The sequence below is a fragment of the Pinus tabuliformis genome, chromosome 5_2, assembly GCF_031772625.1.
Source record: "Pinus tabuliformis cultivar Carrire ecotype Pingquan chromosome 5_2, CPIR1, whole genome shotgun sequence".
NCBI lineage: Eukaryota > Viridiplantae > Streptophyta > Pinopsida > Pinales > Pinaceae > Pinus > Pinus tabuliformis.
In genome coordinates, this window is record NC_142306.1 from 633,754,229 (window position 1) to 633,775,992 (window position 21,764).

Here is a 21,764-nt window from a genome sequence, read left to right on the forward strand (position 1 = left end):
TTTCTTGTATAAATTTTGTCAAATCTATCTTCAAATCTTCCATCTTAGCTTCCACGCATTTCTTTAAATCATCCATATTAGCTTCCACGCCATCCATATTAGCTTCCATACCATCCATCTTAGCTTCCATGACATTCATCTTAGCTCCTACACCTTTTTTAAACCATCCATCTTAGCTTCTATGCCTTTCTTTAAACCATCCATCTTAGCTTCTGTTACTTTTTGTGCGAGTGAAATTTGTTGCACTTGGTCTCGTAATTTTGATATATCATGTTGCATTTCTTCCTCTTCTTCATGAGTCATGCTACAACTTTTAGGTTTCTTACTAGGTGTTTCCATTTTCTTTCTTCAGGGCATCAATTACTGATAATAATGCTTCATTATGCCCTTTGAATTCCTTCAAACTAATTTTTCAAACCAAACTTATGCAAAAATTTAAAAAAACTGCACACCTTTGTTCACTTTGTAGGATCTCAATATTGAAACGAATGTAACCCTATAATTTTGGATCTCCAAGGTCTTAAATTGTGACCTACAAAATCCCTTTGTGCCCTATTTCCAATGCCACCAGTCTGATCGAAATTGGATTCTCCAAGAAAGAGTTATGCCCCATCTCCCAAGATGACCTTCTTATATACTTTTTCAGTAGAGCGAACTTGTACGAAGTGCCACATGTTATTTTTTCGACCTTTAGATCTAAAACAAATGCACATAAAATTAAAGTTTGTCCTCTTTTTGTAGCTTCTTATGAAATTTCAATCTGATGCTCAGAGAGCAAGTTATGACAATTTTCCCAAGGTCACATGTTTAGAATGTAATTAGGGAGTCTGCAAAAACCCTAACTTCCTCAGATTATATCTCCGAAAATATAGTGAGACAAGATCTGAAATTCAGACCTGAGCTTCACTAAGATTTCCGCTCAAATGGGTTTTAATTTCAGAGTCTGAACCTTCATAGAAAAAAATATAGTGAAACTTCCACAATGACCTGTTTGAGATGAAATTCTAGAGCTTGCAAAAACCCTAATGTCCTCAGATTATAGCTCCAAAAATATAGTGAGACAAGATCTAAAATTCGGACCCCAGGTTCAAACCGATTTCTTCTCAAATGGGTTTTTTTTAGCATCTGAAACTTTGTAGCAAAAACTTGATAGTGAAAATGCCACAATGACCTGTTGGGAGAAGAGAAACCCTAGAATCCAAAGCTCTGATACCAAATGTTATGAAACAAACTCACAAAAAGATAGAAAAGATAGGTCAATGAATTCGAAATCAGCTTCTTCGAGGGGGCAACCTCCTTTACATTACACAAATGAAAAATTATTCAATGATATAAATGACAAAACCTCCTTTCTATATATAGGAGTCTAAGGGGTCACAATATAACCAAATTCGACCTAAAAATAATAATATAAGGGCACAAAAATAACAATAGTGGGCTTCTATGGGGCACAATAATAACAATATGGGGACAATATGGGCACAACAATAACAATAAGGGATACAATGACAATAGTAATGGGGGAATCACTAGTATTATAGGGAGCTAACATTTTTACACTTGGAGCATTTTAGAGAAGCTCACACATTTTGTAATCATCATCAAAAAACAAATATCTCAAGGACCCTACCACCACTCAAAGAAGAACTACACATTTAAGGATCTTGAAACTTGTACATTCAAGGGAAGCGGGAAGAAGCACTACCATCATCATCAAGGAATCAAGGTGATATTCCTCTTCTTGAGTCAACAATCACTATCAAAAATATACTAAAGAAGACATATTCATCAAGAAGACATCTTCTATTATCAACAACATTAAGAAAGACATCAAGTTGAAGATTTAATTATCCATGAGCATCTTTACCTCACAAGTAAGTATCACTATATCTATGTCTAAATCTATCAAAATGAATTCATTTTGCAAGCAAAAGAACAAATTGGTGGGGTCATTAGACTTTCTTGCATGGAAGAAGAGGACAAATTTGATCCTCATAGAAAATGAATTTGTTGGACATGTTAAGGGTGATATCACTAAACCTCCACAAGAATAAGATCAAATTCTAGCTAAATATATGAAAGGATAAATAAGGTCTCAAAGGATTCTTATAGAATCCATCAGGGATCCCCTCATACCTTATGTAGAAAATTTGGAGACATCAAAATAAATCTACGAGAGGTTAGTAGAATTGTTCTCCGTAAGCACCGCTCGAGAAGTTGTATCCTTGAGAACCGAACTATATAAGATGAAGGTATCAATGGAAGAATGGATAAACTCATATATTATGAGGGCGTTAAAAATTTGAGACCAACTGCGAGAGTTAGGGGAAATAATTTTTGATAAAGAAATGACCATAGTTGTGCTCAATGCACCACGAGAGAAATGGGGAAACTTCATATCAAGCATCTATGGAAAGAAGGAATCCACCCATTCAATGAACTTTGGTCATTATGTCACATTGAATAAACTAGGTTTAAGGAAAAAAGTGATGTGGGATCAAATGAAGAAGTTCAAGCATTCACTGCCATAGCAAAGAGAAAAAAATAGTTTAGGAAAATGAAGAATATTGATATGTTAGAAATACAATGCTATGGTTGTCATGAATATGGGAACTACAAGAGAAACTTTCCTAAACTCAAGGAGGAAAATAAGAAAAGGAAAGAAATAATTGAAGCACATATCACTGATGAAGTAGAAGAAATTGATGAGAATAAATCTAGGAAAGAAGGGATAGATCTTCACTACTAATGTATCTATAGAAATAAGAAGTAGGAGGTGAAAATACCTCTACCATGGTAAAATATTTCTATCATGATAAGAAGCATTATATATATGAAAGAATGCATCATATTAGAGGATGGAATTAATCAATTGAAGCAAGAGCTCATGGCATCATTGTAAGGATAGTTGAAGTAAAAATATACATGGTTGTAGTAGTTAGCATAGAAAGGAAATAGCTCTTCATAACCTCATTGAAATCATGAGTAGTTATGGGTAGAACAAAGTCATCTAAAATCATAGAAAATAAAAGAACTCATCATACATCATCATAATTAGAAAGGAGCATTTCCAAGATGAGGATAATCAAGATCCTCCATTGGAATATTCATTAGAAGGTTAACCTATAGTTGAAAGAAGCAAATATCTCACTGAGAATTCCACCGTGTATGGGATTCATTGTTTCAAAGAATGATGGTATGGTTACAAAGGAGTTCACCATATAGAGATGGTTGAAGCACTTTCAATCAAGAAACAGGAAGCTATCGAAGGAATTTTTTATGACCAAAAGAAAAAAATAGGTATGTATATGTTTGATAGATTTAAGTCATGTCATTATATAGTTTCAGATGGCATGAATGAATGCTCTATCTCATGATCATGATCGAAGAAAAAGAATCTCTTCCTTTGGAAATATGCATGAAGGCATGGTTCACATATTTACAAATTAGCATAATATTTCCTCATATGGAATATGAGGTGGTTGACAAAGATGAAGGAACTATGGATCGAATTTCCTCGTGAGCAATATGTGAAGAAATAAATAAGAGATCATGAAAATGAAAACTATATTCACATAAGGAAAGATAATAAATCAACATCTGATCACTACAAGAATTGGCTAAGACATCTCCATGTAAAATGTATGGAGACTTTTATAAAGTCTATAATGAAAAGAGACCCTTGACACTGAATGACTTGGATATGTGTTTGTGAATGTGCAGGATGTTGATGTTGCAAGAAGCAGATATCATGATGAAAGACAATCACAAAACATAACTTTGACTCGATGTTCATTTTTTAGTTTGAACAACATTTAGACTGGTTGATACAGGGCTACCGAAAGAAATTTGTAGATGTCACCTACAACCAGCACTCAAGTGGTTGGATGGTAGTGTTGAAGAATCTAGGGAAATTAGGTGTAGTGTGATTCTTCGTTACTTGATAACAATTTGTGGAGTCTTTTTACTTTTTCTTTTTAGCTTAATCTTCTTCTTATTATTATTAATGCATGTGTGTGTACTTCATCAAACTTCTACCGAAACATAAGAACAAGAACACAAGATGTTGACTCTCTGCGAGGGCCAAAAACTCTATTCTCTTGAGAGGAAAACCCTTTAGTAATTTTCTCTTATTGAAGCTTCTTATTGATCAATGTCAAACCGTAGACCCCTATCATGAATATCCTCCAAGCACAAGTCAAGTCCTTCCTCTTTCCTGCACTTTATTTCCCGGCACTTTGTCCTTCTATTTTCGGCACTTCATCATACTTTTTCAGGCACTTCGTTCTTCTTTCAACTATTGATAGACCTTGTTGCACTTGCTCTAGAAGATACACCTTTCGTTGGGCCCCTTTTCTTGTGATGATCCCTTCATTCTTCTTGACCAAATGAGATCCTTCTTCAAGGTGTATGTGCATACTTGATGTGACTCTCCTGTAACCCTAAATTCTCACATGTGTGGTGGCTTACTTGTTGTTGTGGCCTCTTTCCTTCTTCTCTTGAGTGCCCTTCCTCTTCGCTTGATTGGGAGGCCTTATAGGCCTTGTTTACTAGCCCAAAATAAAGAGATATTTCATTTCTATTGTTATGACCACTAGAAGACTCTTCTTTTCTCGCACGTGTGGCTATGTTAACCATAGAAAAACATTCCTTTCCACCTCAGCTTCTTTCTCTCTTCCTTCACTGCCCTAGAAGACATTTTAGACTAGGTTTTTCCTTCTCTTTTTTGGGTACTTCCCTTCGTTGATTTCAGAGATATTTCAATGTGTTATAATGTAGTGGATAACCTCTATATATAGAGGATTGGCACTCCTTTTAGACCGACTAAAAGGTCGACTTGAGGACAGTTTTTAGGCCAACTTGTTGAGCTTGCTTCTGATGGCTTCTTTGGTGATGTAACATGCTTGAAGGAGATTCTTTAATGCTGCCTTTTCATAGGAGGGGACTTGACTTTGCTTGGAGGTATTCTTTTTACCCTAATACATGGTGTAACATGCCCTTAAGGCCTTGAACATTTCCTTTTGAGTATTTGACTCACCTATAGCACTTAACATGTGCTAGACCTATTTCAAAGAGCAAGAAACTCATTGATATATACTATAAAAATAATATTTCTTTTCTTGAATAAATACAAATATCAAAATTACATTTATGAAGACTGAACCTAGTTACATTTCATTCAACACTCCCTCTTAACTAGGGAGGTATTCATACAATATTACAAGATGTTTGGCTATTATCAAATTTTGAAAAGTTCACATAAGAGAAACCAGATTTGCACTCCATCTGTTATAGCATCATACCAATCAGCATTGTCATAGTGCAAGGCCTTGACTAACAAATCAATCTCTTAATGAGATCATGACCTAAAATGCCAGCGAGACCAATGATTTATAGACACCTTCATCATTGTCTCTTAAGGTACATACCCACCCGGGTGTTCTCTAAGTATGACCTTCTAGGAATATTCTTATCTTGGGTTCCCAGCCCTCAAATAATATTAGTCCACTTTCCTATTATTGTCTTGGATGCCCTACACATCCTCAAAGAGTATTAGATGCCAGATGATTACCTAATCCTCCTAATCTTTCTTCCCAAGTGAAGACAAGAATGTTGTGTCTATCTTGTGTCTATATTTCCATTCATGTCCTTCATCTAGACTTATGGTTGTTATTCCTAGTCTAGTGCATGACCCATGAGATGGAAAAACACAAATGTCACTCCTTTGTAATCAGGGGTGATCCAAAGATCCATCTTGATTAGGGACTTGTCAGAGTTCCCTCTTAACTAGGAACTCTTTCATTCATTAGCAACTTCTTCTTTGTGGGTCCTTTAGCTATTTGATCTCCTTTCTTGCTTGATGTCATGAAGTCTTTGTTCGAACTTCTTATAGGTAGGGCACAATCCATTGATCACTTTCCTTCCTGGTTTGTCATGTCATTGCCTCCTTCATGGAAAGTGTCTTTCTTGCCATACATTGGGTTTTATTTTCATTTGGAAACCCCTATGTCATATGTCCATGCTTCGAAATATTGTTCTCATGGATGCTTCGTTGTACTTTCTTGTTTACATGCTTCGACCTAGTAGTGCATCATGACTTCATCCTGGTATTGCCTCAACATTGCTTTTTCTTTTACTAGATAACTTCTTAATCATGACATATTTGTAGAGTAGAATAAGTTATCTGCATCTTTCAAGTCTCCAAGGCCTTCATAGGTGTCAAGGGTCCTTCCTTCATTTCTTAGAGTTGTCCTGCCTTCTTTCAGGAGATATGTTTAGAGTATCTTGTCAGATAGTGATTCTCAGTGATCATGGTGTTCTTCACATGCTTGATCTCTTTATTTATTTTCTTGGATAGATTGGGCAACCAACTTATGCTCCTTGTGAGATCACTTCTTCATTACTTTCTTCTTGTACTAGTCAACATTTTTTCTTGCTTCTTAGTCAACAATCTTATACTCCTTATGTGAGCATATTCTTTTGTTGACCTTCATTGTATTGTAGTACATGCCTTCAAGCATGTCCTTGGTGAAAGAGATTCTTTCATACATGATTATGTTATAGAAATATTCCCATGACTCAATAATATAGAAATGATAACATGACTTAACTTTGATGCATACATACCTCATCTTGATTCTCCTTTGATCATCTTAGCTTCATTTGGTTTTCCTTGGTGTGGCCCTTCTTTCTTCATCTTAGCTTGCTTGCATATCATCCTTTTCTTGAATCCCATGAATGATATTCCCAATGAGACATCTGCTTTGGTTCATGAACCTTCTTTTCAAGATTCCATCATAGGATCTTAAAGACCCTTGCCTTGCAAAGATTCGTAATCATGATCAATTCTATTTCATTGTGGATGAGGTCCTATTGTAGGTATGCTCCTTCTACATGAATATCTTGAGCTATATCTACCATGCTCCTATATTCTAAAAGATATTCCTAACCATGAATTTTTGTTCTCATTTATAAATTCTCTTTCTACATGAGTATCTAGAACTCTATGTACTTCATGTTTCTAGATTCTAGAAGATATTTCTAGCTATGTATTTTATTTTATTTATACATGCTCCTATCATACTCAAAACCTTGAAAGAAGACTTGAAGTAAAGAGTTTGACTTAGACATAGTAGAGATCCAAAGGATCTTCCTTCTTTTTCTTCTTTTCTTCTTCTTTCACCTCTTGAGTCATGTGAGCTTCTTCCCTCTTTCTTTTGTTGTTTTTGTCCTTCTTAAGCTTAGGACAATTCCTTTTCTAGTGTCCATATTCTTGGCATCCAAAACATTGGATTTTGGACATGTCTTTGTTGTTTGTTCTTCGTGGACCAAATTTTCTGAATTTTCCCTTTCTCTTGGCCATGGTAGCAAATGCTTGCTCCTTTAATCCCACATATTCCTTTGCTTTAAGTCTGGTTTCCTTTCTTCTGCATAGAGACCACATTTGACTGAGTCTGATTGCTTCCTTCTTGGCATATATGCTTGATGTGAAGTTTCCCCAATCCTCAGGTAGAGAATTGAGTACTGTAGTTGTCATCTCTCTGTCATACATGAAGTCCCCAAGCTCTTGAATTTGATCTCTCATTTCAAAGATTTTCATGAAGCGGGGAGCTATTCCTTCCTTTGTTATCTTCATCTGGTACAATTCATTCCTTAGAGATATTACTTCTCCAGTTGTGGATACTGAGAATAGCTCTACTAGCTTATCATAAATTTCTTTTGATGTTTCAAATTTGGAGACATAAGGAATGAGAGAGTCTTTGATTGATTCTATTAGAATCTTTTCAGCTCTTGTCTCATCCTTATTATACTTAACTAAGGCTTGATTTTTTCCTTAGTAGGGATAGTGATATTCCCTTTGACATGTTCTAGGAGTTCATTCTCCTTGAGAAGTAAATCATTCCTCTTATTCCATGCAAGCAAGTTATTAGTTCCTACCAATTTGTTTCTTTCCTTTCAAAAAGATATTGATGTGTATTTAAAAGGGGCATATACTTGATAGATTTTCAGATGTAGTGGATTTGCTTTCTCCTTGAAGACTTGATGGCTTGCCTTCCTAGGATCTTGATGTTCTTCAAGTTGCCTTCTCCAAGTGGACTTGCTTGATGAAGAGATTTGCTTGGTGACTTGTAGATTATGTAGGTCCCTCTTTGATTTTCTTTTCTTTGTAAGTGCCTTTGTGTAAGGCTCTTCTTCTTGCTATGGTAGGCCTTATTTTCATTGAGTAGATTTGGCTTGATGCTTCAACCTTGTATATGCCTTTGCTTGATGACTGTTCTTGAGTTTCCCTTTCCTTGATGTGTCACCTTATCTCTGATACCATGTTGAAGAATCTAGGGCAATTAGGTGTAGTGTGATTCTTCATTACTTGATGAAAATTTGTGGAGTCTTTTTACTTTTTCTTGTTAGCTTAATCTTCTTCTTTGTGTGTGTACTTCATCAAACTTCTACCATAACATAAGAGCAAGAGCACAAGATGTTGGCTCTCTGCCAAGGCAAAAACCTCTCTTCTATTGAGAGGAAAACCATTTAGTAAGTTTCTCTTATTGAAGCTTCTTATTGATAATTTCAAAACCCTAAACCCCTGTCTTGGATATCCTCCAAGCACAAGTCAAGTCCTTCCTCTTTCCTGCACTTTATTTCCTGCCACTTTGTCCTTCTCCTTTCGTCACTTTGTCTTACTTCTTCTATCACTTCGTTCTTCATTGAACTGTTGATTATTCAAGGTGTAGGTGTGGACTTGATGTGATTGTCCTGCAGCCCTAAATTCTCACATGTGTGGTGGTTTACTTGCTATTGTGGCCTCTTTCCTTCTTTGCTTGAGTGCCCTTCCTCTTTGCTTGATTGGGAGTCCTTATGGGCCTTGTTTACTAGCCCAAAACAAATATATATGTTACTATGGGTTTCTTTTGTTATTACCATGGGTAGACCCTTCCTTTATCGCATGTGTGGTTGTGTTAACCCTAGACAGTCCCTTCCACCTCGACTTCTTTCTCTCTTCTTTCGCTGCCCTAGAATACCTTTTAGACTAGGATTTTCCTTCTCTTTTTCGGCTACTTCCCTTCAGTAATTTTAGAGATATTTCATTGCATTATAATGGATTGGATAAACTCTATATATAGAGGACTTCTCCTCCTTTTAGGCTGACTAGAAGGCTGACTTGAGGACAGTTTGTAGGCCGACTTGTTGATCTTGCTTCAGATGGCATCTTTGGTGGTGTAACATGATTGAAGGAGCTTCTTTAATTGTGCCTTTGCATAGGAGGGGACTTGACATTGTTATGAGATATTTTCTTGATCCTAATACATGGTGTAACATGCCCTTAAGGCCTTCAACATTTCCTTTTGACTATTTGACTCACCTATAACACTTAACATGTGCTAGACCTATTTCAATGAGCAAGAAACTCATTGATATATATTATAAAAATAATATTTCTTTTATTGAATAAATATAAATATCAAAAGCACATTTATGAAGACCAAACCTAATTACATTTCCTTCAACAGTAATATCCTAAAGAAAACATGACATCAAAGAGGTAGTTGTATAAAGAAAAGTGAGATGTGGACTAGAAGATCACTTTCTTATCAAGAGAAGGATGATATGAATGATATGGTTCATGAAGGAAAGTGATGGATGTTCGATTCCCTACAAAGAAAAATATAGAATATGAAGGCTCCATAACGATAAATATTAAATTCATGACATTGAAAGTAGGAGCTCTACAAGCAGCCGAAGATACCATGATATCCACCAAAAAGAAAAAAGTTGTTGGAAACAAGTCCCTAGTTAAGAGGGAGCATGGAAAAGTCCCTGGATAAGATGGAGCTTAGGTATATTCCCTTATAGTAAAGAGTATCTATTCCCTAATTAAGAGGGATAGATAGACACATCATTATTTTGTTCACATTGTGGAGAAGGAATGGAGGATTGGGTAAGCATCTGACACATATTTCGATACTCTTTTGAGGATGAGGTAGGGCATCCAATATAAGAGTAGTTGAAGAGGAAATTCCTTAAGGATGTGTTATTCCAAGGTAGGAATTGTCCTAAAAAGAAATACCTTGTGAACACGAGGGTGGGGTATGTGCCTTGAGAGACAATGATGATGGTGTCGGTGAGTCATTCATCTTGCCAACATTATGGTCTGAGCTTGCGGAGAGATAGATTTGTTAGTCAAGGCATTCTTATATGACAATGTTGTTTGGTATGATGAGATGATTTGCCTTACCAATATGTTTCTTCTTATGAGAATTTTTCAGATTGAGAATGTCCAAGTACCTTGTATGGATTATGAATACCTCCCTAGTTAAGAGGGAGTGTTGAAATATGTAACTAGGTTAGGTCTTCATAATGACATATGGAATCTATATATTTAATGTAAAGTTAAAACCAAATTTGTTATTTTTTTCTTGAGGCATGGGTTTCATGCTCAAGGGAAATTTATTTTTAGGTCAAGCACCCATTGCGTGCTTCTAAGTCAACTGGGTCATTATCATGTATTGAAGACCCTTTTGGGCATGTTACATGTTTTAAAGAAAAAAATATTTGATTCATAGTTAGGGTAAAGGACCCTCCAAGACCTTATCAATCATGCAAGCATCAAACCATCCTTCAAGTATATGTTGACCAACTAGAGGAGGACAATTCAAATCACTAGGTCTCTAGAAGATGCCTATATATAAGTAACCTCGACCTTACTTGGAGAAGACAAAAAAAAGATGCTCTATCAATAACAGATAAAGGATGAAAAATAAGCCCAAATAATTAGCAAAGAAGAGGAAAATAAGAAACAAAGTTCTGACCTATTTTTGGGCTCAAACTATTCACACTTGTGAAAGGAATAGGACATCATCCACTGTAGTGGTAACATAAATTGCAATCATTATCAAGTGCCAAGTTTTGGGTCAAGAAAGGTCTCTTTTACAAGATGAAGTAACAAGGAAGAGAAGATAATTCAATAAAAGGAGAAAGGAGACAAATTCATCCATCTTCTAGTCACTCATGTGAACTAAGGTTTCTACAGAAAAGGTCAAAATTGCAGTCCTACTATAACAAGCCAAAATTCTCAAGAAGGGCCAAAATTTGAGGTTTTGAATCAAGTTTGATTAGTGTTGAATTGAAATAAGGGAAGAACAGCAAGGATTGGTTTTGACTTGGTCTTGGAGGGGTCTTGGTCTGGGTCATAGGTCTTGGAATTTTTCAATTGAAGTTCTATAAGAAGAGAATAATTCTTGTGGGTTTTTCTCTCAAGAGGAGAAGTTTTGGCCCTAGATGATAGCCTACATCTTGCGTCCTCTTGTTTCATTATTATTTATGATTTGGTAGTTGTTTTATGATAAGAACACTAAATATAATCAAGATAAATAAGAAGATAATTAAGTTAAGAATATATATACACACATCACAAATAGTTATCAAAGTAAGAGAAATCAGCTAACTTGTTCCCCCTAGATTTCTCAACATAAGGCCCATAGAATCACATGAACACTTGAATTTAAATGTGCTCATTAATTTAGTAAATGCATCTACAACATTCTACTTTTTTAACCTTACGCTTTGACTCCAATTTACAATTAGAGTTCTTACCAAATGAAATGACATTATTGCTAGCACATTGAATTATAGAAACTTTGTGACTTAACCCTACTTACAAACATAATTTCATAAGGAAAATAATCTCCTTAGAGGCATGCTTAGTTTCCATATAATATGAATGAGTAGTAAAAAAAATAACCATAGCTTATTGCCTGCTCATCCAACTTATTCCTCTACCAAACAGTTAAAACACATTTCTACTCATAGATATTCTTCTATCTATAATGTGAAAATCCTAGAATATGTGAAACTCCATTATTACTCTTCACTTTCACATGAAGGAATTTGATTAATACTCTACCATGGTCAATTATTATAATAGGATATTCATCACCAAGGTATACCATTCCACCATCATATTTATCATATAATAAAAATGATTGTTGATGGAAATTCATATGGAAAGAAGCTTCAAATTCTATTAACCATTCATTTTAGCCGACATTGGTTACCAAAGAAGCAACAAATGCATATCCACAATCCTCCTAAGAATAATTTTATACTCATTTCACAATCATCCTTTTCCTTATTATTCTTATTTTTATCTTCCTTTCAATCTCTTCAAAAATGCCAACCTTGCCGTAGTTCTAGCATTTTTCTTTGGAATTTCTATGAGATTGATGCCTTTAATTAGATTTATATCTCTCCTCTCCCTTTTATTTATTTTTTCATTTAATCTTATAGGAACCTAAAAGGACTCATTTATGGATCTAGGTTGGTTTAATTCCTTTCCCACAGTGATGGAAATGTATTTCAAGAAGTTATGTGGAGAAGTTGCAGGACACAATTTGGAAAATCCATCTAAGTATAGGTAGTTGATTGGGGTTCTTATGTTCTTAGTGAACACCTATCTCAAAATGTGATATGTAATCAACAGATTGAGTGAATTCATGACCAATCCTCTACATGCACATTGGATTGTTGCCAAACACATTTTGAGATGTTTGCATGGGATGATTACCCTTGGTATGAAATATTTTGTTGGAGATGTTCAACTTCATGGATATACTGATGCTAACTAGGTAGGAAACATTATCGAAAGGAAGAGTATGTCTAGATGTTTTTTTCCTCTAGGATTTTCCATGATATCTTCGATGAGTAGGAAGTATAATTCCATAGCATTGACTATTGCTGAGGTAAACTACATTGTCATTAGCATGGCTAGTTGCGAAGGAGTTTGGTTGAGGAAACACTTTGGAGAGATATTTAAGGAGGTACTAGACATTACAGTGATATATTGCAATAACAAGAGTGGGATCCATTTGGAAGAGAATCCTATATTTCATGACAAGTCCAAGCACATAGAGATTCGATATCATTATATTTGAGGCATGGTGCGGAGATGAGTCGTTAGACTCCATCATATATTGACAATTGAGGAGATTCCAGAAATTATCACAAAAGCTTTGTCAAAAGGGAATTTATTGGTCTTCAGAGAGCATCTTGGACTAATGGATGTGACCCCTCATGATAAGGGGCATTACTGATCGAGAACACTAAGCTAGTTGTTCCCCCTTATTTAAGATCACAGGGTGAGGAATTGAGATAGAGGGATCCTGGTGTTGAGGGATCTTTGGATAATATGGTTGTAGATGTTGCTATGTTATCCATTACATATAAGGGTGGAGATGTTTCTCCCCTATCTTGGTCTCCACATAGTATACCCCAGTTGGCATCATACCCACAAGTTGGGCTTGTTGGGATTGGCGCTCCAATGGGTTGAGAGAGTACATGGGGTTGTGCAACCCAAGCTGCTTATGATGTAGGTTCTGTTAACACCAAGGTTGTTCCCTATGACTCCCAAGGGAATACGGCCGGGGTAACCACTAACCAATCTTTGGATTACAGTATCTAGCCAAGCTGTAATCAGAGAGGGCTCTCTCTTTATGATTTGTCTCTGTTATGATGGTATTTTAGGCTAGCTATTATGCTCAGGTTTTTGTTTATGTTTTGGTTGAAGGATGTCTTTCAATGCCTAAGATGTAATGTTTAGACAGTTGTACTTCATTGGGCAATGGAGTCTAGAGCTATGAAATGCTTGAAATGCTTGAGTGAGAATGTTCAGACTGCAGGGCCTATTGGGTATCTCAACAAACAAAATTTAAAATTAAGTGGTGATGTATGGTCAGCCAACGGAAAGCAATTAAGAATTCCCCATTAAGCTGGTGATGTGAAAGTGAAAAATGTTGCTGAGGGGCAAACTTGAATTCCTGAAACAAAGGTCACTGTGAAAGATATTCTGATAGTGTAGCAAATAAGAATTACACTTATCAAGATTATAGCTGAAGAAAACATTCATTAACAACATAGATTGAGCTCAGGGTATTGTATGAATAAATCCTGAAGGCTATTCTTTTTCTTTGTTGCTAAATACTTAGAAATTAGAAACATATATGGATTGTAAAAGATTGAAACACATAACAAAGAGAGTCACAAAAAACTTATTGTATTGTGAGGTACACAGGAATCCTGCAGTTTTCAACAAACACCAGAACGCATTCAACACTTCAGAACTTTGAGAAATTCCATCACTTTGTTTATTAAACTCTGAAAAGATTACAACATAAGAACTTCTTCAAGAGAAATCAACAACAACCCCTGCAAGCTTGTGCGAGGGGAAAATATATACAAACAGTATTACAAAATATCCAAGGCGTTGAGTCATCTGAGAAATAAATATTTCACCAACTTTGTACAGAACAGCAGATAAGAAGTTATTGCTGCCTTTAATACAATATAAATGCATCTTTCTATCTGTCAGAAGATATTTTTGGCTTTCGGAAGCCAACGAGTCGTTTGGAGTGATCTGCATTAATGCTGAAAAATGCGCTTTTGGAGCTGCTCTGTTGTAGCTTCTCGGCCTCGACACCTGTAGCTTCTCACCTTGCTTTGTTGGTCGTAAGTTCTGCTGAGTTGGCTCAGCTTTCATCTTTAATGCATAATGATTCTTTTAAACTGTCCTGTGCATGACAATTTGTATTTTCTATGAACAAAATTTATTAAATGGTTTCCTGTTTATAAAATCATCTGTATTGCCTTAGTCCACCATTCTTGTGTAGGTAGTTGATGCCTGAGAATTGCATCCATAGTCTCCTCTGCCTCTGTATATTTATAAAAATTGGGAGGCACTTCAAACAGTTGTTTAATTTCATTCATTATAAAAAATAAACTTTCTACTCTGTTGTAGAGAGTTTGTCCTGTGGCTGGCCCCGTTTCCTCTGAGGTGCTGGGCTTCTCATTGATATAACTTGTGGCAAATGCATTGACCCTCTTGGCATACTGCTCATGTGTGAACAGTCTCCCTGCGCTGTTCAGTAAGCTAGGGAGCCCTCTGTTTTGTAATACCTGAAATTTGTCCATAAACCTGTTTACCTCAGTCTGCATGTCTTGGGTTCTTCCCTCTAATGTCTGCACCAAGTTTCTCAGTGTAAGAACCCTCTTGATTAACTGAATGGTCTCAATTCCGTTTGAAATTCCCATGGTAGCCAACTGAGTACTTGTTCTATTGTTAAGCACATTAATCATCCTGGTGGCAACTTCAGGCATGTTGCTTAGAGCACCCCTTGATCTCTGAATTTCAGTCTGTGCTTTTGGAATAAGCTCTAAGTGCTCATGGATTGTTTCAATATACTGCCATTGGTCAGTAATAGACTGGCCAATATTAGCCCACAACACTGTTTTAAGCTTAGCCACAACCTTATCTAATTTGAGCTCATTCTCTAGCTCTTTGATCCTGTCTTTGAGGGCTTTTATCTCCCTGCCCTTTTCTACCACAGCCTGCTTGGATTTGTCATATCTATCATTTACTTTGGCCAGTTTCTCCCTGGTCTCATTTAGTTCTGTCATTTGAGCTTCCAGGGCCTGAATCTCATTTCTTAGCTTTTGCATATCCAAGCTAGGGGCCTGCTCTATTGTTGGTGGTGCTTAAGTAGATGGTGCTTCTTGTTCAGTCTATTGAGGAGGAGGAGTAGTAGTTGGAGCAGCTTCCTCAAGGTTGATGATTTGAGGAGGAGGCTAGGAGGTCCGACCTTCTTCTCTTTGTTTCAGAGTTGCTTGTAATGCTGCCTGTGCAGCCTCTGATTCTTCCAACTTTTCTTGTGTCTGGATAAGCTGCTTATAGAGAGACACCAGCAAAGCTGTGGCATCTTGATCATGCCCTTGTTGAGCTACTTCATCTGTTTGAGGGTGAATTGTGGCTGGGAGTTTGATCTTTCTCCTCAAAGCTGCCATATCTGCATCCCTCAATTTCAATATTTCTTGTATACCCTTGATATCCTTGGGATCATGCCCAATCTCAATAATTATATCTTCTAAGGACCTTATTCTGTTGTCCTTTGCTTGAGAGGATGCTCTCTCCAACTCCAGTTGAGAGGCTGTATTATTAAGGCTATTTTCTAGCCTGTAGTTATCCAATGTCTTGTCTGCCAAGGAAGCATAGACCATCTCACCTGTTTGTTTATGCAATTCAATTTTGTCCATTGGGTGGATGTCCTTGGCCAGGACCTCAAGATTGGTCCTTAAGTAATCTGAAGGGGACTGTGGCTGCAAAGTAGTTGGCATGAAGTGACTCATGATCATCTTGCCCTCCTGGACATCATATGCAGACATTAGTCGCTGCTGGTTTGTGGGAGCCATTTTCAACAAATGGTTATACAACTGTATTTTTATGGGCTCATTCCTTTTCTTTATTTCAATGAACTGTTGTTTAATGCTCAGTTCACCCTCTCTCTGCTGGCTAGAGGAGCTGACTTCTCCTCCCACTGTCCTCTCTTGATTCTGTTGGAAGGAACTTGCAGATGCCTCCATACTGGGCGGGCCCATACCCAAAGATTGCCCTATAGGCATCTCTTCCTTTGAAAGGGAATTCATCCTGTGCCTTTTCTCACCATGGCTTATTGATGTAGTTAAGGGGGTCTCTCTGTCCCTTTTTCTGCTTACATCCTCCTTTTGTGGAGTTTGAAGGACTGAGGCTTCATTAACAACTTCTTGCCTAGGAGGTACTATGTTTTGAGCCTGCTACTCAGTGAGAATTGGGGCCTCAACTGCCCCTTCTTGCTGTGTGGGTTGCTCTCTGTCATGCTGCCCTTCTCTTTGCTGTGATTCCTGTTGTTGCTGTTGCTCTACCTGCTGCTGCACTTCTTCTTGTTGTTCCACCTCTTTTTCTGTTTGGTGTTCAGTCATGGGAGGTGGTTGCTCTTGTTCCACCTGCTTTTCTTTGCCTTTGCTGCATGTCTATTGGTTGTCCATGGCAGCTTGCTGATGTGTTGTTGAAGAAGAAGCAGCTGCTCCCAGTTGCCTTTGATATGATAAGGAAACCTGTCCACAAGTTTCCAAGTCAGCCTCTTTTTGCATATTCCTAGCCTCTCTCTCTAGTATCTGCTCTCTAGAGATTGGCTCTTCTAGAGTGCCCTCTTTCCAGCTTAAAGAATTTGCATACTTTTCAATATGAGGCAGCCTAACATGTGAATAGTTACCCAATTTGTATCTTATCCTTCTGAGGGAGATAAAATGATTACGGTCATAAGGTATCCATTTAAAACTGGTTTGCAATTTGAAGCCCTCTAAGATCATGTCTGCCTCCTTCCATCCCTCCTCTCTTTTATTGTATAGAAAAGGGCCTAGCTGGTTCCTTACCTTCAGCTGCACCTTCTTATTCCTACTTTGGAAATGGAAGCAGTCTGCACTTCCAAACTGCCTGAAGTATTCTAGGGCAAAAAGTCTCATAGGGACATACCTTGGCAGCCTGTAAGGGTCCAATTCACAGCCATATATTCTGATTACTGTGTGGTGTTGGTAAAAATACCAATCACCAATGCTGTAGGATTTGGAGAGATGGAGAATTCTCTGCATGTCATCGGTTAACCTTGGAGGAGGGACACCATATAGCAATGTCATAGCTGGGTGAATGAACAGGTCTATAAATTCACAGTATGTGTATGGTGATTGAGAAACATTATGGAAAACTGAAGTCCAAAACACAACTGACCTTGGATTTCCCTGGGCATTGAGTTTCTTGAGGGGAATGGAGAAACTGTCTGGTTGATAAAACAAGAACAGGTGGTAGATGTATGAGGTGAATCTGAACACCCTTTCCCTTGGTAGATTCATTAGTTGTTCATGGATCTTTTCTGCAATATAGGTGGCATAGTCATAGTTTACAGCTGGAGGCTTTCCAGGAGAAAATATGGACAACATTGCCATTATAGTGTCATCAACATCCTCAATTCCTCTGAACCCTAGGACATAGCTGATCAAATCCACTAGCATTCTGCCCAAGTCATTCAGGTAGTGATACCCAATAGGAGGAGTTCTCATAGTTTCAGAGCTTGGCTGTACAAATAACTGGTTAATTTTGGTAATATGGGCACTTGACAAATTACTCCCCTTCTTTATTAAATCCAACATGGAAAGAGGGGTCAATGGCCTTGCAGTATGGAAATGCAGCATCTCATTTATGGTTTCTGGGGTGATAAAGAACAAAACTGAGCTTGTAGGACTGAGAACAACTCTCTGGCAAGCATCATAGCATTCCTGGCATTTATGGATCAAGTCTGGAAGGGGGTTGACTTGAGGGAGGTTTTAAATGGGCAAATTTGAGTCCCAAAACCCTAAAAAATCAGCTCCATTAAGGTGTTGGGCTTTTAGTTCATTGAGCATATGAATATTAAACTTAGAGTTCATTGGGAACCAGTCTAACATCTGATAATCCAGGTCTCCCAGGGATTTCCATTCTATTTCCCTTTGAGGGGCATTCAGAGGCTGAACATTCAGGGCTATTGGTGTCTCCATGGCTAATGAGGCTTCTGAATTGTATGTGAACTGGTTCGAGTGAGCAGAATAACACAGAGGATTTTCTATGCAATGGAAGTGTGAATTTCAAGGAATAGAGGGTAAATTGAGCAAACAACAATTGAAATATTGTTTAAAGAACTGATTAAAACAGTAGCAGGACTGACATGAGTGTTTCTATGGTGAATTTAGTCAGTTGAGGTTTCTAGTTCACGACTACGCGAACTAGTTGTGAGTTCAGGTCAATTTGTCAAATGCGGGCTCTGCAGAAGGTTTATTGTTCCACCAGTTCGAAATAGGTGCAGGTCACTGGGTAATTAATGGTGAAATCAGTGTTTTTAGGCCATCTTAAACAGTTTGTTTGCAGAAATATAATAAAACTAGGTACAGGGAATTATCTTGAGAAATACCTTGCGAATGGCCGATAACAGGTTGCAACTGCAGGTACAATGGAGGCGCTGACGGTTTCAGAATCAAATTTGGCAGGTTGGTGCTGGTTTGCACGTAAACAACATGCAGAAATAACAACAGTTTCTTTTGGAAAAAGTGGAAAAAAACATGAAATTTTGGCCAATATATGGATTTTTGGCATATTGGCGCGTTTTTGGGATGACGTGAGCATGACGTCATCAGGTGGGGTCGAAGTCGGATGACATCAACATGACGTCACTGGGTGAGGTGGCAGGCTGTGATTGGTCCACGGATATGATGAAGTAGCAGACATATCAGCGCGGGGGTGGACGAAGGAGCTGATGCGGCGGCGATGTGGCAGTGGCATGGCTCTGACGTGGGGATGACGCAGGCCCGGCAAAACTGGTGGTAAGCAAAAAGGCGGTAATGGTTTTCTCGGACCGCTTACGATACGGCGATGGTTTTGTCAGAGGGAAACCCAAGAAATTTTGAGGGCGACGCGTGGCAGAGGCCTGACGTCACCCTCTGACAGTTTCTCGGGTGCTAAATGTCGGACGTCGGGCCCAACCCGATATGTATAGTGGCCGTCTGATCAAAAGCGCTCGATCAGACGGTTGACGGGTTGATGAGTTGTGCGGTTGATACGACAGCGGAGAAGGATTAAAATAATATATTTTTTGGGGTCTGCGCCCGGCGGAAAACCTTTGGGATATGGTATTTTGTAATGTTTTCCACTGTAAAAATAATGCGGCCCCGACACTTTGGATAAGCGAATAAAAAGTGGGTTTTGATGTTATTTCGCAATTTAAAGCGGGTATGGGTAAAAATGGGTCTCTTATGAGGTTTTCTCAGCAAATGAAGGTTTTAATGGGCCAAATGAATTCAGAAGAGGGGAAGGGGGTTAGACTTAGGTTTATCAAAGTGACCAGATGTCATTTTGATCCCTGACAGAGAACATATGGCTATAATGCCAAGGGGAGGGATATTTATACAATGTTTGGGGTTTATACACCATGGTGTTATAATACTAGGGAAAAGGTAACATAGGGGGTTTATATAATAAAGTTAGGGGTTAATATGGATGAAAGGAGTGGATGAGGGGAGATAATACTAAGTTTATTTGAAAATAACTTAGCTTAGGGAGTAGATCAAAATGAAAAGAGTTTTAGACAAGAAATGTTGCCTTTAAAGGACTAAGAACCACCATAAAACCACCAATTCTTTCATGAATCTCAACTGACGATGGGATGTTAGTAATGAATGAAAGAGGAGAAAATTTGGGAAGTTAGACATGCTTCTTTGCTTTGCTGCAACCTGATAGAGAAGAAGGACTTCTCAATCCATTGATTTTGCTTTGTGAAATAGGTTAGCACACCTTCAATTGTAAGGAATGACACTTCTGCAACCCCATCTGCCTACCCATCTACTTGCCTAGCATTTTTTTAATTCTTCTTGGAGGGTGCACTTAGGCTTGCAGACCCTTATTTGCCTTTTCTTTTCTTTGACTTTTTCCTTTTGATTTTCTATCTAATTCTACCCTTATTGCTTCCAAGGTCCCAGATTAAGCAGTTGGGAGCCTTACTTTCTCTACCTGAGCTACTTGTATGCCAAGATTAAACAGTTTGGACAGACTTCCTTCTCTATTCTACAACTGGAAATTTAAAACATGGCATGATCCAGATTAGGTTGTTGGACCATCCATCAAAATTGAGTCCACATCAAGCTATAAGCACAGATTGTATTCTCTTGGAAATATGTGATCTTTGCATCATCAAAGCAGAGCATATTTGGACCTTTTCATTCCCAATCATGAAATATGAAACCTATTGATATAGGTAGCTAACAGTGGCTCCACATGGGGATGGTTTTTCATTTGAAAGACCAAGAACAACAGGTCAGATTGCCTTGCCCCTTGACTGCTTTTATCAAAATTTTGAAGTTTGCTGCTTTGAAATGCCAAAATTGTGTACTTCCCCTCTTGGTAGATCTTTGATCCTATTTGCCTATTGCTGACAGTTAATAGACTTGAGAAACTGCATGTTTACATCCTACAGAGAGTAATATATACACTTGGATATGTACAAGAGAAACTCAAGCTGCACTTATGGGTGGTAGTCAAAATAGCGCTTCAGCATCCTACCATTCACAGGACCTTCATCCAAGTCAGTTTCATTAAGACTTTTAAGGAAATAAGTATTGTTTCCTTGCACCGCTTGGACATCAACTGGTCCTCTCCAAAGGGAATCAAATTTTCCATGTTTTCCCTTATCCTCTCTTCTTGAGTCCCATTTGAGGACTTTGTCACCAATGTTGAAATCTTCTGCCTTGGTTCTTCTGTCAAAGGCCTTTTTTAATTTTTCTTGTAAAACCTGAACTCTGCTGAAAACTTGGTCTCTATTTTGCTGTAAACATATGATTTGATTGATCCTTCTTTGCATACCATTTGGTTCAACTTGGCTTTCTTGAAGAAGTTTCATGACAGGCACTCCTAGTGATGAAGGAAATTTGGCTTCTAGTCCATAAACAAACTCATATGGGCTGGTCCCAATTGATCTTTTGGTTGTTAGTCTATCTGCCCATAAGGCATTGACTAGCTTCTTATGCCAATTCTTCTTGTTTTCTTCCAGCACCTTCTTTATGATGTTTACTAGGCTTTTGTTTGATGATTCAGCCAGGCCATTACCTTGGGGATAGTATGCAGTGGAATGGCCCAAAGTAATATGAAATTTGTGGCAGAAATTCACCATCTTTTTAGATCTGAAAGCAGCAGCATTGTCTGTTATTATTTTGTCAGGGCAGCCAAAGCTAGCCAATATGTTGTTTTCCAAGAACTGAATGATTATTTAATCATTTGCCTGTCCGCATGGAGCAGCTTCAATCCACTTAGTGAAGTAGTCTGTAGCTGTTAGAATCCACCTGTGTTGTCCTGAGGATGAGGGATGAATTTCCCCAATGAAATCTAG